Genomic DNA, 16,639 nt, shown 5'->3' on the forward strand with positions numbered 1-16,639 from the left:
TGAACCTCTACCAGAATCATCCATTAAGCCCAACCAGTGGCATTCTAGAGCTTCACTGGGCCCCACCTCCAGTCTCCTCCCACAAAGCAGTTGAAGCATACAGTCAGCTATAGTCACAGCCATGACCTCATTTTTTTGGGTGGGTGGGTGGGGCACAGTTTCAGACTGGGTCTCACTGTGTAGTTCAGAACGTCCTTGAACTCACTATGTAGCTCAAGCTGAGCTTGAACTCACAGCAACCCTCCTACCTCAGTGACCTCATTCTGGGTGGCAATTTTGTTAGCTTTTTGTTGGTGGGACAAATAGCTGACATCCACAACTAAAGTTGGAAAAGGTTTATTTGGGTTCATGGTTTCAGTCCGTGGTCAGCCATCTCCATTTGCTTTAGGCCTGTGAGCCAGAAACATCGTGGTAGAAGGGCATGGTAGAGAAAAGTTACTCACTTGATGGCAGCCAGGAAGCACAGAAAGAGAAAAGAAAGCCAGAGAAAAGATATAGTCTTCAAAAGCACCCCACAGTTCCTCTAACTAGGCCCCACCTTCAAATAGCCCATTCAACTATGAATTCATCAATAGATGATGAGGTTAGTGCCATCAATACATGAGTCTTTGGGGATACTTCGTATTTAAACCATTACAAAATATATCAGTTTGCCAGTGCTGCCATAACTGTGTGTACTACAGACTGGACAGCCTAAACTACGGAAACTGATTTCTCACATTTCTAGAGGCTAAAAATTTTGTACAAGATGTTTGAAGATTTAATCTCTTCAGAAGCCTTTCTTCTTGGCTTTCAGATGGTCACATCTCAGTTCCGGGATCGAACTTGGGACCTTGTGCTTGCGAGGCAGACATAGCACCACTGAGCTAAATCCCCAGCTCTAGATGTCCACATTTTCATGATGTCCTCACACAGTTAGTTATTTCCTGTTTTTGTAAAGACAGCAGTCAGATTGGATTAGGGACTACCTTGATGGCTAATTTTGACTTAGAGATGCCGTCTACAAATACAATCACATTCTGAGGTTTGAGGTCTTCATCATATGAAGGAGAGGAAACAATTCAGCCCAAAACAGTGGTTTTTTTTTTGGTACCAGGGATTGAACTCGGGTTTAAAAGAGTGTTTTTATTATAATTTAGTCAAGTACATTTTGTTTCCATTATAATTTGCTTTCGGTGCATTACTTCGAAGTGCTTAATTTCCACAAATATGAAGTGCCTTTGGTTCCTGCTACCATAATAACAAATTATCAAAAATTTAGTGACTAAAACAATCCAAATTTATTGTCTTTTACTTCTAAAGGAATTTACTGTCTTTCTGTTCTGGAGGACACAACTGCTAAAATCAAAGTGTTGGCAGGATTATGTTCCTTCTGGGGGCAATAGGGGAAATGTTTCCTTGACTTTCCCAGCTTCTAGAGGCTGCAGGTATTTCTTAGCTCATAGCCCCTTGCATATTTACAGACGGCAGCATAGCATCTTCAAATTTCTCTCTCTGACCTCTGCTTTCCTCATCATATCTTTCTGACTCTACTCCTCTGTCTCCCTCTTATAGTAATCCTTTTATAATGGGCCTATCTGCCTAATCCAAAAAAGTCCTCTGGTCTCAAGATCCTTAACTTATACCTACAAAGTCCCTTGCTATGTAAGGTTATTATTAACAGGTTCCAGGAGTCAGGTTGTAGACATATTTGGAGGACCATTAGTTTATCTTTGGAATTTCCAGGATTCTTTTGTATTTCTAGCTAGTTATTGCATTATGGTCAGTGCTCTAGTGATTTCAGTCTTTAGAAAATGGTAGTTTGGTTTTCAGTATTGTAAATTTTCTGTGTGCACTTGAAGAGTATATATATGTTCTTCAGTTGTGTGAAGTAGTCTGTATGTCTCCATTAGTGTCTCTTTGGTGATTGTATTGTTTAAATTTCTTGTTACCTTACTTTTTGATTATTGGTTACTAAGAAAAGTAAAGTATCTCATTTGATAGATTTGGCATTGTAGTTCTGTGAAGAGTTTTGTTGTTGTTTGCTTTATATATCTAAAACTTGTTTCATAGAATTTCAGACCTAGAAAAGTTGTGAGAATAGTATAAAATTTTTTTGTTTTATTTCACGACATTTCTAAAATATTGATATTTTATATTTGTCTTCTTTTTCTCTCCTCTCTCTCCCTCTCTCTCTTCTCTTTCTCTTGGCCTGTATTCTTTTATGAATCATTGGAGGTTAAGTTACAGCCATGAAACTCCTTGCCTGCTGTGTTCTGCTCTTCCCTCCCTCTTTCCCTTCCTCTTTCCCTTCCTTTTTCCCTTCCTCTTTCCCTCCCCTCCCCTTTCCCCTTCGCCTTCCTTCTTTCTGTTCTTGTGACAAGGTCTCACTATGTAGTCCAGGAGGCTGACCTTGAGTTTACTATGTAGCCCAGGCTGGCTTCAAACCCATGGCAGTCCTCCTGGCTCAGCCTTCTAAGTGCTGGGATTACAGGCATGTACTAACAGCTTTTTTCTAACCTTTCAGTGTCCATTTCCTAATAACAGGTTCATTAAATTAGTAAATTGACATAAATGTAATACCATTACTTAATCTTCAGACTTTCTTCAAATTTTGCCAATTTTCACAGTAATATTCTTTTTTTTAAAACGTCATTATTTATTTAGATTTTTAAGCTCTGACACTTAAGTTTTTGCAAGCTGGTGAACACTGACAAATTATTTTCCCATAAAACTATAATCACACATCCCAAGCGGTATAAATTTATGGTTGAGCTAACATTAATACAAGTCACTATTTTATTAATTACTTAATAAATTGTCAAGTATATGAATATTAAGTCACAAATTTCAAAAGGCATATATAAAATATTAGATGTCTACTGAATTCATCCTCAGAAACCCATTAGGAAAGAATGGAAGAAATCATACTTCAAAAAGTAAGTTGATAAACAACTTCTGATAAGAATGGGAAAAAATATAGGAATACCAGAAATGTTTTTATAAGAATTAAACAACTCATACATTAATATCTTTTGTCTTAATAACATGCATGCCATAGGTTCACCACCACTGGTCTAGACTGACCTTCCTTCCTGAAATTTTCATTCTGTGAGATAGTAAAAATATGCAAGTATTGTGCTGAGTGTTTTGCCACCTAATCTTTCTAAATTTCTTCATATTTGATAAAATTCTGGCACAGGAATAGATTTAAAGACATCATTCAGTACTTCATGATTTCAGGAAAGGTCATTTGATATAAATCAGGCATGTTTTAAATGCTGAACAGCAAAAATCTTTTGCTAAGTGTCCAAACAGATAGATGATAAAGTTGCAATTCTGTCAAGCTTGTAGCCTTTTCTTTACTCCTATGGAGGCTTCATTAGACTTATTCACTAAGCCAACTTGTTGGCTAATGTGTATAACAAATTAGAACCTGTCTCAAGTGCCACTTCTAAGGCAGTAGCATCAGGCACCCCAGTTCATTGAACAAAACAATTGTTTCTATTACCGTTGGAGTCTTGGAAGTGCAGCCACATTTTAGGACAAAATTTTTTTTTTTTTTTTTTTTTTTTTGGTACCGGGGATCAAACTTGGGACCTTGAGCTTGTGAGGCAGGCGGCAGAACCACTGAGCTAAATCCCCAGCCCAGGATGATATTTCTCTAAAAACAAAAGTTTCTTGTTAAAAAGTTCATGTCACTTTTGTTTTATGAATTGTACTAGGTCTTTGTATTTCATTCCAGCTTCAATTAATGCTAGGGCAACAAGCACTTGAACTTTCCCAAAGCCTGCTTCACAAGGGACAGCAATGTAACAAGCAGACCCTTCACAAAACTTAATTTTACAAAACTTAACCAGTCATCAACAATCTGGTTGGATCATGTGCACCATTTTCAGAAGGTTAATTGAGAAAGTGAATGCCTTCTTTCTCCCCAAGAGTACTGTCATAAGTTTACATACTTACTATTGTGGTAATTTCATAAATTAAGTTCCTCTATAAATGTATTTAAGGTGACATTGGTTGGGTTGTGTGTAATAAGGAATCTCATGTTTGTTTGTGGTACCGGGAATCGAACTCAGGACCTTGCACTTGCAAGGCAGGTGCGGTGCCATTGAGCTAAATCCCCAGCCCCCTCATGTTCTTGTATGTGACTTCCACAGGAGCTGGGTGGTTCATTCAAGCCATGTTAATTTATTAAAAAACACTTAATAGGTTATGAAAGAATTTTTAAATTGAATATAGAAATGATTAAAAAAAAACAACAACCCTGAAGTCCACTTCAGTATATTCCATCTGAAATTCTCAGGGCTTTGAGTATGAAGTTGGGAGTACTAGGAAATGAAATGAACTTCCTAATAAAAAGCATCAATTCTATCCAAGCATGGTGGCACACACCTGTAATACCAGCACTCAGGAGCCTGAGGTAGGAGGATTTACATGAGTTCAAGACCAGCCTGGGATACGTAGTGAATTTGAGGTCAGCCTGAACTACATAGTGAGACCCTGACACACACACACACAAAAAAAGCATCAATTCTTCATTCCAGTAATATGTACTGAGGCAGTGAAAAAGACGTATAATAAGGTTTACCCCATCCAAATCAGAGCCCTTATAAAATAGATTTTTTGGAGGGGGTACTGGGGATCGAACTCAGATCCTTGCACTTGGGGGCCAGGCAGCTGAACCACTGAGCTAAATCTCCAGCCCTTGCATTCTTGACTTCTTACACACTAATACAAATTATAATTTTTACTGTTTCCTAGGTGATACTAGAACTTTATAATACTTTAAATCTATTTACTGTATACTCTTTTTGAGTTTTACTATACATGTTTTAATTTCCACAAATATTTTTAGTATTTTATAATACTAATATTCACTTAATAATATCTTTCTGCTGGTTTCTCTTCCTGTTTGCATTTCTTAATTTCTTTTGGGATAACTTTTTTCTTCTGCTTAAATAAATACTCCTGTTAGCTTATTTGTTAGTTTAAGACTGCAGGTAATGATTCCTGTAGTGTCTGACTGGATATATTTTTATTTCATCTCTATTTGTGAAAGCTGTTTTTCATTTTTCATTCTTTCTTTTTTAGAACTCCACTGTTAGAGATAAAAAAATGTTCCACCCCCTGCTACTTTGAGAATTTCTTTTTAACTCTGACTTTTAGCAATTTTACTATGATAATGCCATGGTGTAGATCCCCCCCCCCCTTATTATTGGGTTTGTCTGATCGTCATTCTATGTAGTGAAGTCTTTCATCGCTTTTGGAGAAGGCCCAGATATTTTATCAATAAATGCTATTTCTGTCCAATGCTTCCTTCTCTTTCTGGGCCTCCTGTTACATGTGTATTGGACACATTTTCACAGTGTCTCACATGTCCCTTACATCCTTTTGTTCTTTCCAGTTTTCTTTATCTCTGTAGTTTGATCTTTTTAATCCTCTTCCAGTTCATGGACTTCTCTTGTATCTCCTCTTAAATACATCTAAAGAGCTCTTTTTTTGGTGGGGGGGGGGTACCAGGGATCGAACTTGGGACCTTGCACTTGCAAGGCAGGCAGCAGAACCACTGAGCTAAATCCCCAACCCCTATTGAGATCTTAATTTCAGTTATTTTTTTAGTTGTAAAATGTTCATTAATTTTTTTCTTTTAAATAATTCTAGTCTGGTGAACTTCTCCATCTTTAATTGATTTTTGTTTTAAAGTCCTTATGTGGGCCAGGGATTTAGCTCAGTGGTTCCACCAACCGCTTCCACAAGCACAAGGACCCGAGTTCGATCCCCAGTACCAAAAAAACAAAAAACAAAACAAAAATAACTGCATGCATATTGGGGCTGGGGATTTAGCTCAGTGGTTCCAGCGCCTGCCTCGCAAGTGCAAGGTCCCGAGTTCGATCCCCAGTACCAAAAAAAAAAAAGTCCTTATGTGTCTGGGTTGTAGTGTGTCTATTGTTTTTTCCCTTGAATTTGGGCTAAGGATCTTACCTTTTGGCATGCCACATAATTATTGAGACTCCAGATGATTTTTATCTTTCTCTGAAGAGAGGTTAATACTTTTCATTGTAGACAGATAGTAGGGCAGATCACCTTGACTGACTCAGAAATTAAGCTGTGTTGAGGCCTGTCTCTCATTTTGCAACATCTGCTTCATGGTGCTCCTAGAGTACAGTCTTCCTAGGGCTTCCAACTGCAAGTCTGTGTTCAAGTTCACTCTTGAGGATGTAGCCTTTTGTGCTGCCAGCTTAATGAGGAGAGTCTCATCTGAGACACGTCACTTCAGGCAAAAACTGGCCCAACTTCAGCCATCCTTGCCCCACAAAGCCATCAAATTGGTGTTGGAACAGGGCTGCATGATCTTGCTTAACCTCTCTGAGGCCATTCTCTACTGTGTTGTCAGTTCCACATGTTCAAGGTGCTTTTCTAAATATTACACTGGCATTTTAGATATTTTTTCATGGAAAGTTGGCCCCATTTCTGGAAACAGAAGTTCTCATTTCTTTTCATATGAAAATCATATAATTTTTGCTACATTGAGAAATTTAAAATTTTTACTTAAATCAGTTATTTAATTTATACCCTTTTGATTTTGTGTTATACTTAGGGTATTATTTATTCAAAATTATGTTTTTATATCTAGATGTTTATCTGGAATTTATTTTTATGAACAACATAAAATTGTTTCTTTTAAGACTTAGAGCCAGTTATTCCAACATTTAATGATTAGACTGGGTGTCAGCAAACGACACCCAGAAAGCTAGCCTGCTTTTTAAATAAAGTTGTATTGGAACATAGCCATGCCCATTTGATTCTTCTGAATAACTAATCAGTAAGAATTCTGAATGACTACTTTCATTTCATTCATCACTAGCATAGTTAAGTAGGTACCATAGGAACTAAATAGTTCACAAAGCCTAAAATATTTGCCATTTGATCACTTAGTAAAGTTTATTGGTCCCTGGATTAGATCTTCCCTTTTCATGGATCTGAATTGGTATTTTAGCATATACTAAGTATATCATATTTATTTCTGAAGTGTCTTATATTTCTTTATTCACTTGATATATTCTCACAGTGTCACTGTTACAATTACTGTAACTTTATACTACTGTATTTCATTGACTTTGAGGATACAATTTTTGGGGGGTTACTGGGGACTGAACTCGGGACCTTGTGCTTGCAAGGTAGGCACTGGAACCACTAAGCTAAATCCCCAGCCCAAGGATACAATTTTTTAACTAGGTTTTCTGAGGCATAATTTATACTGTGTAGAGCAAAATCCAGCTTTTTAAATGTGTTACAGCCTGTGAATTTTGACAAATGTGATGATGTAATCACCAAAATGAAGATAGAGAACATTTTCATGATCCTAAAAAGTTCTCTCATATCTGTTTATCAGACCCTACTTTCACTTCCAGGCTGTGACAAACTACTGATCTATTTGCCATCTCTATCATTTGTCTTTTCTAGAATGTCATATAATTGAATTGTACACCAAGTAGCTTTTGGAGTCTGTATTGTTTCATTTAGCATGATGTATTTTAGATTGATCCATATTATTGCATTCATATTCCATTCCTTTTTTTTTGCTGAGCAGTTCGTTACTGATTCATATGTAGTTTTAGCAATTATATTCAGTAGTTAATAGAAGCATTTTCTTCATTATCTAGACATCAGATGTTTTATTTTTCTTGGGAAAATAGCTAGGGATATAGTTATTGGGTCATATGGTACAGTAAATGTATGTTTAACTATATAAGGAACTGCTAAACTGTTTTCCAGAGTAGCTGTATCAGTGTTCATTTCCACCAGCAATGTATGGAAGTTGCAGGTGCTTTCTCATCAGCATGTAGCAGTTGGTTTTATTTTGTAATCTTAATGATTTTAATGGATTAGCTATTACTAGTTTTAATTTCTAGTATGTTTTCCCTAATGATTTGATGTGGAGTGTCCTTTCTCCATGCTTATTTTCCAGTTTTTATTTTCTTTGGGGAAATGTCTGTCCAAATCTGCTTATCTTTACAATTGGATTGTTTTCTTATGATTGAGTCATAATTTTTTATGTTCTGGATATTGATTCTTTTTTTTTTTTTTTTTTTTGATACGGGAGATCAAACTCAAGTCCTTGCGCTTGCGCAGCAGGCGGCAAAACCACTAAGCTAAATCCCTGGCTCCCTGGATATTGATTCTTTATCAGGCATTTTATAAATATTTTTTCCCAGTCTGTAGCTTGTTTTTTCTTTTCTTTTTTCTTTTTTTGTATATCCTTTTTTGGGTACATTTTAGGTGTACAATATAATGACATTCATCATTGGAGATACGCACCTTTACATACTCTTTTTTTTTTTCATACTGTCTTGGTTTTTATTTTTTTCCCCCTTCCCCTGTCCTCCCTTCAACCCCTCCACCCCTCCCTATTTACAAAGACTTTGTTTCCATTTTTTCATTTTCTCATATTAATTCCATTCCCTTCTTTCCTTTCCCCTACCCCTCCCACTTCCCCCTCCCCTTTGCCCCTTGTTTTTTCATTTCTTGAGAGATTGAGTCACAGAACACAGGTTTTAAATTTTGATCAGAACTACTTAACAGTTTTTTTATGTTTTGAATAATTTCCTATTGGGCATAAAAATTTATTGCAAACTTTAAAACAACATGGCCAGGCATGGTTGCACACGCCTGTAGTTCCAGCCTTTGGGAGGCTGAGGCAGGAAGATTGCCGTGAGTTCAAGGCCTGCAGTACATAGTGAGTTCAAGGCCAGCCTGAACTACATAGCAAGACCCTGTCAAAAAAAAAACAAACAAATTTGTTATCTCATAGTTTTCATGGGCCCAGTAGCTGAGCTATCTGGATCTTCTGCTCAGGATCATAGCAGGCTGAAATCGAGATTCTAGGTGAGCCACCTTGGTTCATGGAGTTTAATGTTCTGCATAGGGTGTTTGCTAAATTCAGTTCCTTGTAATTGTAGGACATAGTCCCTGCTTTCTCACTAGCTGTCTATTAGAGTTACTTTCAGCTCCTAGAGGCCACCATCTTCTGCATTACTGTATATGCATTTATTGTAACCTCTTACACGACATAGCAGTTAGCTTCTTCAAAGACTGCAGGAGAATATCAGCTGCAGCTTTGAACCTCCTTGACTCCTTTTAATGCTTTCCTCCAAACTCACATTTAAAGGGGCCAGGGATTTAGCTCAGTGGTTCTGCCGCCTGCCTCAAAAGCACAAGAACCGAAGTTCGATCCCCAGTACCAAAAAAATAACCTCACATTTAAAGGGCTTTCTTGAGTAGGTGAGGCCCACCCACTCTCAAGGGGGAAGGTTTATACAGGGCATGCCATTTGGTAGAGGGAAACTTGGAAGTCTATCTGGATTTTCTTTTCAATTTAGTGTATAATTTATAATACATTTTGGTCTTTAGGCCAATAATATAGCTTAAACAAATTCTTTCAAGTTTACTTTGTGTTCTTTTGACATGATCCTGTTAGTCCTAAGCACTTCTTTTCTTGCTGGCAATTAAAAAAACTGTTCCACCTTTCTTTTACCTAGATCTGAAATCAGTCATGTTTCTAAGATGTTCTAAAACGTGTTGCCTTAAAGAGTTTTGGTCTCTTTTAGAGGGGTATAGTATTTAGAGGCCAAGACAGTTCTGAAAAAGATGTGATACTTGTACTATCACCTATCAAAGATATCATTTCATCAAATATAAGAGTAATGATAAGACACCCATTATTTTATGTATCACTAAGACAAAGCCCCCATAGAGAGATATTTTAATTTAGGGTTTTGTTTTTAAATAAAAAGGTTTTAAAAACAAAACCTAACCTTTTGTGCTTTGGTGTAGATCCTTGTGAGAATGTGAGTCAGAAGGTTATGCTTACTCTGATGCTGATGGCCAAGGCCAGGACCACTATGCTCACTGCAGAAGCAGCAAGCAAGACTGATGCCCAGCCAATTTGAGTTTCCTTATTAGCTTTTTGTTGTTTCAGTGTCACAAAGTACCACTTGCTTCTAGAACTGCCATGTGTACTTCAAGGCAAACTTGTTTTTTTCAGACAAGATCTCACTAAGTTTCCCAGGCTGGCCTCAAACTTAGGATTAGCCTGAGTAGCTGAGATTTCAGGCCTGTACTACTACACCTGGCCTCAAGAAGTTTCTCATGGGTTAAATGTTGAGATTAACTGATCTATCCCACCTCACTCACAACAAAGGCAGTACTTAGAGCACGCTGTACTCATTTGTGAGAGCTGGAAAGGACCCCAGTGGTACTGTCCCCAGAATGGGCCAAGCATTTCTGATCTTCCAGCCCAACCACCATCAAGCCATAACCCAAGATCAAGCTCCATGCCCCTCCTTGAGGGCAATGCCTGCTCTTAAGTAGCCAACTAGATGGGCCTCGATTGGCATTTGTCCTTACCTAGTCTCTATGATTGGCATTTTCCCCACCTTGTCTCTGTGATTAGCATTTGTCATTTGGCATGTTAAAAACTAGCTTCCAGCCTCTAAGCACTTAAATGCTGCTAGAGAATTGAGTAGGTACTCCTTACCCAAGTACCATGTCCCAGGAGGGTCAAAGTCCCACCTAGGGGTTCCTTAGCAGGCTCTGATGACTCTCCTTAGAAAAGCCAGTAGAACTCTGCTAATCCTACTCCCCTGGACTGTTGAGGGCATCACTGGTTGTGCTGCATATTCCAGAAGTGGACAGAGTATTAGTTGATGTGCTGGTCTGATGTTGGTTTCCTGAAGATGGATATGGATGTGGCCTTGTTTCCATGTTACCATGAAAGGACGAGAGTGTCAATTTTGCCTAAACAATAATTCAGTAACCCTCCGCCTCTTGATATTCTCATCTTTGTCACCCTACTGGAAGCCACCACTGTCTGGAGCTCAACTATAGCAACGGGTATAAGTGGCTTCCCACCCTCCATCCAGTCCAAACCATCTCCACATTGGCAGCCAGAACACTTCTCTTGAAAGATAGTATTTCTTTCCCTTGCTTAAAACTTTAGTGTATTCAATCTCAGGATAAAGTCTAAACATGGCCTTTAGGCTTTGTCACTCACTTTTGGCCCTCCTGCTCCTCTCCACTGACAGCTAACCTCAGTTCTGCCATCTCCGGGCCTTTGCTTGTTCTGTTCCCTTGTGCCGTGTACCTTCCTCAATTTATAAGTGACTCCCTCTGGGAAGTCATCTCCCACTACTGAAGACTGTACTGGATGCTCCCAGTGTCTTCCACAGTCCTTTAAGTCAGTGTCCCCACCTGGCCCAGAAACTCCACAGGACGGAGATGAGTTTATGCCACTCATCATCCATGCCTGGCACCTAGGCAGAGATTGGCACATAACAGGCCCAGGAAACACTGAGCAAGTTTTCCCAGCAGCTCACTCAGATACCTAGAGGTCCTTCCCTCCAAATTAATTCACCTTCACATCACTACCCTGTATCTCCTCACTCCCAGGGTGGTCTTGAACCTCCTGTCTCAGCCTCCCAAGTAGCCAGGATTACAGGAGTATGCCACTGCACTGTCTTCCTTTCTAGCTTGTGTGGACACTACTTGCCTCTATTTTAGGGGGAAGGGAAGCCTTTTTTTCAGTATTGAGGATTGAACACAGGGCATTTGCTTTGAGCTACATCCCCACTCAGCCATTATTTTAGACAAGGTTTCGCTAAATTGCTCAAGCTGGGCTCAAATTTGTAATCCTCTTCCCTCATCCTTCCAGAGTGCTGGATTCACAGGCATGCGCTACCACACCTTCCTAGAGCCCATTTCTCATCTAGCCAGCATTCAGCTAGGAATTAATCTTTCTCGGGAATACACGAAAATCTTCAGTAACCATCCAGGGACATCTAAACTCAGAATACATTCACCCTGCCACTGGCATCTGTAAAGTACAACCTACATCTTTGAAGTAATTTTTTTTAAGACAGGGTGTTGTGTAGTTCAGGCTGGCCTTGAACTTTCTGTGTAGCCCCGGCTGGCCTCAAACTCATGGAAACCCTCCTGCCTCAGCCTCTGGAGCGCTGGGATTACAGGCATGTGCCACCACACCCAGCTCTTGAAGTAAATTTCTGATACAAAACATCGTGTTGGGTTTTTTCTTTTTCTGATTAATTCACTTAGCCAGTCTTGTCTCTTTTGTTTCTGTTTCTTATTTTCTATGGGTTCTTAAATTCTGTTTTGGTTTATTTATACTGTTTGAGTATATTACTTTATAACTTTTCTTAAATGCTGCTCTATATATTTTTCTTAGATGCTGCTCTAGGTATTATATATACACAGCTTTCAGTCTACTGATTTCAGTGTTTTAATAATTTGAAGTATAGGGCTGGGGATTTATTTAGGTCCCTTTATCCTTTTTGCTTTTTTTTCATTTTATTTTATTTTTAGTATATTTGTAACACATAATGTTTACATTCCTTGTGTGGAGTTGGTACATGAACATAACACATCTGAATTCCTTTTTCATCCCTTTCTTTCTCTTCCCTCCATCCCTTGATCCCTTCCCCTTTGAGAAAGATTTATCTCCCTTTTTTCATTATCTATCTTTTATCTTGCTCTTTATTTATACTTTGGGTTTCTCATAGGAGAAATCATGAGATATTTAAGTTTGTGTGTCTGATTTATTTCACTTAACATTATGGTCTTGAGATATATTCATTTTCCTATAGATGATTCAAGTTCATCTTTCTTTCTGGCAGAACAGTACTCTTTATTGTGTCTAAATACCACATTTTCTTTTATCCATTCATCCGTTGTTGGACACATAAGCTGCTTCCAAGATTTAGCTATTATGAATTGTACTGCTATAAACATGGGTTTACCTGTATCACTGTAATATGATGTCTTTAACTCTTTTGGGAAGATTCCTAGCAGGAGAATAGCTAGTTCAAATGGAATTTCAAGTTTCAGTTTTTTGAGGAATCTCTACACTGATTTCCATAGTGGTTGTACTAGTTTACATTCTCACCAACAGTGTAGAAGGGTTCCTCTTTCCTCCAGAGCCTCTACAGTATTTGTTGTTATTTTAATTCTTGAGGATGGCCATTCTTTCTAGGGTAAGATGAATCTCAGTGTTGTTTTAGTTTGTATTTCTCTAATGGCCATCAATATTGAGCATTTCTACATGTTTTAATTGGCCATTTGTACTTCTGTGAAGTGTTTATTCATTTTGTTTGCACATTTTTTGATTCTTTTATTTTGAGAGGTCTAATTTGAGTTCTTTGTATATTCTAGATATGAATCCTCGCTCTGAGGAATGGCTAGCAAAAATTTCTTTCCATTCTGTAGGTTGTCTTTTCACTTAGTTGTTTCTTTTGCTGTACAGAAGCCTTTTAATTTGATATGATCCCATTTGTTGATTCTCAGTACTATTTCCTGTGCAGCGAGGGTTCTGTTCAGAAAATCCAAGAGTTTTACCTGTTTTGTCTTCCAGAAGATTGTTTCTATTTTAACACTTAGTTCTTTGATCCATTTTGATTTTAGTTCAGTACATGGTGAGAGATAGGAGTCTAGATTCAAACTTTTGCATATAGATAACCAGTTTTCCTAGCACCATTTGTTAAAGAGGCTGTCTTTCCTCCAGGGTATGTTTTTGGCCCCTTTGTCAAAGAACAAATAGTTGAATGTGCTTAAGGTTGTTTCTATATCCTCTGTTCTGTTCCATTGATCCACATGTCTGTTTTTGTGCCAGTACCTTGCTGTTTTTATTACAGTAGGTTCATAATATAAGGTCTGGGATTGTAATCGTTCCCACTCTGCTCTTTTTGCCCAAGATTGCTTTTGCTATTCTGGGTTTTTTTCTGGTATAATATGAATTCTAGGAGTTTTCTCCAATACAGTGAAGAGTACTTTTGGAATTTTGACTGAGATTGTATTAAGTTTGTGTATTGGTTTTGGAAGTAAGGCCATTTTGACAGTATTGGTTCTGCCTATCCAGGAACAGCGGATGTCTTTCCATTTTCTGATGTCCTCTTCTATTTCCTTTTTCAGAATACTATAGTTTTCATTGTAGAGGTCTTTCACTTTCTTAGGTTAATTCCTAAGTATGTGTTTAATTTCTCTTGGTGCTATTGTGAATGTTGGATTTTTTTCCCCCTAATTTCTTTCTCAGCAGGTTCATTATTAGTGTATAGGAATGCTATTCTATTCACATTTGTGTGTTGATTTTCTATTCTGCCACATTACTGAATTTGGTTATTAATTCTAAGAATCTTTGGAGTTTTTTTGGTTTCTCTTATGTAGGAGATCCTGTCATCTGCAAATAACAATAATTTGACTTCTTCCTTTCCTATATGTGTCGCTTCAATTTCTTTTCCTTGCCTAATTACTCTTGCTAATGTTTCAAGAACTATGTTGAACAGGAGAGGAAATAGGGGACATACTTGTCTTATTCCTGATTTTAGAGGGAAGGCTTTCAGTTTTTTCCCCATTTAATTATGATGTCCAGTAATTTGTCATAAATGGCTTTTATCAGGTTGAGATAAGATCCTTCTATACCTATTTTCTTCAGTGTTTTTATCATGAAAGAAGATTGGATTTTGTCAGACTTTTTCTGCATCTATTGAGATGATCGTGTGATTTTTGTTTTTGGCTCTGTTTATGCTATGTATTCCATTTATCGATTTGCATGTGTTGAACCATCCTTACATCCCAGGGATGAAGACCAATTGGTCATCATGTATGATCTTTTTGATGAGTCATTGCATTCTGTTTGCCAGTATCTTATGGAGGACTTTTTCATCTGTATTCATTAAAGAGATTGGTCTATAGTTCTCTTTTCTGGTTGGATTCTTCCATTTGGAATCCGGATAATGGTAGCTTCCAGGAATGACTTTGGGAATACTCCTTCCTTTGAACTGCATTAAAAAGCTTGGGAGGGGGCTCTGGCGAGGCCTCAAGGAGCATTGGTGTTAGAACTTCCCTGAAGCTTTTGTAGAATTTAGTAGTAAACTTGTCTGGACCTGGGCTTTCCTTGGTAGGTTTTTTTTATTACTGCTTCAACTTATTTTGACTGTTATTGGATTATTCAGGGTTTTTAAATCTTTTTGGTTTAGTTTTGGTAATTCATAAGTATCTAGGAATCTATCCATTTCTTCTGAATTCTCCAATTTATTGGTGTACAGATTTGCAAGGTAATTATGTTTTTTATTTCAGCAGTGTCCCTTGTGATTTCATCTTTTTCATTTAAAATTGCATTGATTTGGGGTTTTTTTGTTGTTGTTATTAGATTGACTATTTATCTACTTTGTTTATTCTTCCAAAGGAACAGCTGTTTGATTCATGAATTCCTTGAGCCTTCTTTGTTTTGGTTTGGTTTTTTTGGTTTTTCATCTCAATTTCATTGATTTCTACTCTGATCTTTTTTGGGGGATGAGGGGGGGGAATACTGGGGATTGAACTCAGGACCTTGCACTTGCAAGGCAGGCTCGGTGCCACTGAGCTAAATCCCTGGCCCTTCTACTCTGATCTTTGTAATTTCTTTCCTTGTACTAGCTTTGGGTTTGGACTGTTCTTGTTTTCTAGGACCTTAAAGTGCATCATTAAGTTATTTGGGTAACTCTGTTTTTGTGATGTGGGCATTCACAGCTATAAACTTCCTTCTTAGGACTGCTTTCATTGTGCCCCATAAGTTCTGGTATGTTGTATTGGCATTATCGTTTAGTTCTAGAAACTGTCTTATTTCTTCCTGGATTCTTCTGTAACCCGTTGTTTATCTAAGAATATATTGTTCAGCTTCTATGTACTTGCACATTTTCTGTGTTTTATTGTTAATTTCTTGGTTGTACTATTATCTGGTAATATGTATGGTATAATTTCAGTTCTCTTATATTTACTTAACCTTGCTTTATTGGCTAGTATATGTTTTATTTTGGAGAAAGTTCCATGGGCTTCTGAAAAGAAAGTGTATTCTGTTGTTGTGGAATACTGTAGCTATATCTATTAAGTTTGTTTAAAGGTTGTGTTTGATATTTCTTTGGTGATTTTTTTTTTTGTCTAGTTGATCTATTTGTGATCATGGGGTATTGAGATCCCCCACTATAATTCTATTTATGTATCTTGTAGTACTTGTTTTATGAATATGAAGTTGGGTGTGCTGTTGTTCAGTGCATATATGTTAATAATTGTTATCTCTTCCTGTTGGATTGTTCCCTTAACCAATATTGTAATGACTTTCTTTGCCTCTTTTGATCATTTTGGCTTGAGGTCCGCTTTGTCTGAATATAGGATAGCTATTTCTTCTTTTTTGTTTGTTTTTGTTTCTATTGCATGGAATATTGTTTTTCATCCTTTGATTTTCAGACTGTGAGTTTCTTTTGGGGTTTAATATGTTTCTTGAATACAGCATACTGTTGGATTCTGTTTCCTGAGCCATTGTGCCAGTCTGCTTTTGATTAGGAAATTGAGACTATTCACATTAGGAGTTATTACTGCTAAGTATTCCTGACATTGCCTTATTTTTCTGTTGCTGATTCCCTATCTTTCTTCTACTTAACTGCTTGCCCTACCTGGTATATTCATTCTGTTTGACTTTATGTCATTGTTCTACTTTGCATATTCATTTTATTAGACTTTATGACATTGTTAGCTTCATTGTCTCCTCCTAGGGTATTCTTGAGAATTCTTTGAAGTACTAGTTTGGTGATCATGATTTTCTTAAGGTGCT

At 37.5% G+C, this 16,639-nt stretch overlaps 1 protein-coding gene and 1 pseudogene across 2 annotated transcripts in view; one reads left to right on the forward strand and one right to left on the reverse strand.

The window, feature by feature from the left end:
* The window catches only part of Diaph1 (diaphanous related formin 1), a 106,522-nt gene that overhangs the window by 69,051 nt on the left and 20,832 nt on the right, over window positions 1-16,639 (forward strand). The window lies entirely within an intron of this gene.
* LOC106010160 (protein tyrosine phosphatase type IVA 1-like) lies at window positions 3,440-4,030 on the reverse strand (annotated as a pseudogene).

Source organism: Heterocephalus glaber, unplaced genomic scaffold (genome assembly GCF_053883595.1).
Source record: "Heterocephalus glaber isolate CG9 unplaced genomic scaffold, H.glaber_assembly_v1.0 deba00001463, whole genome shotgun sequence".
Classification (NCBI taxonomy): domain Eukaryota; kingdom Metazoa; phylum Chordata; class Mammalia; order Rodentia; family Bathyergidae; genus Heterocephalus; species Heterocephalus glaber.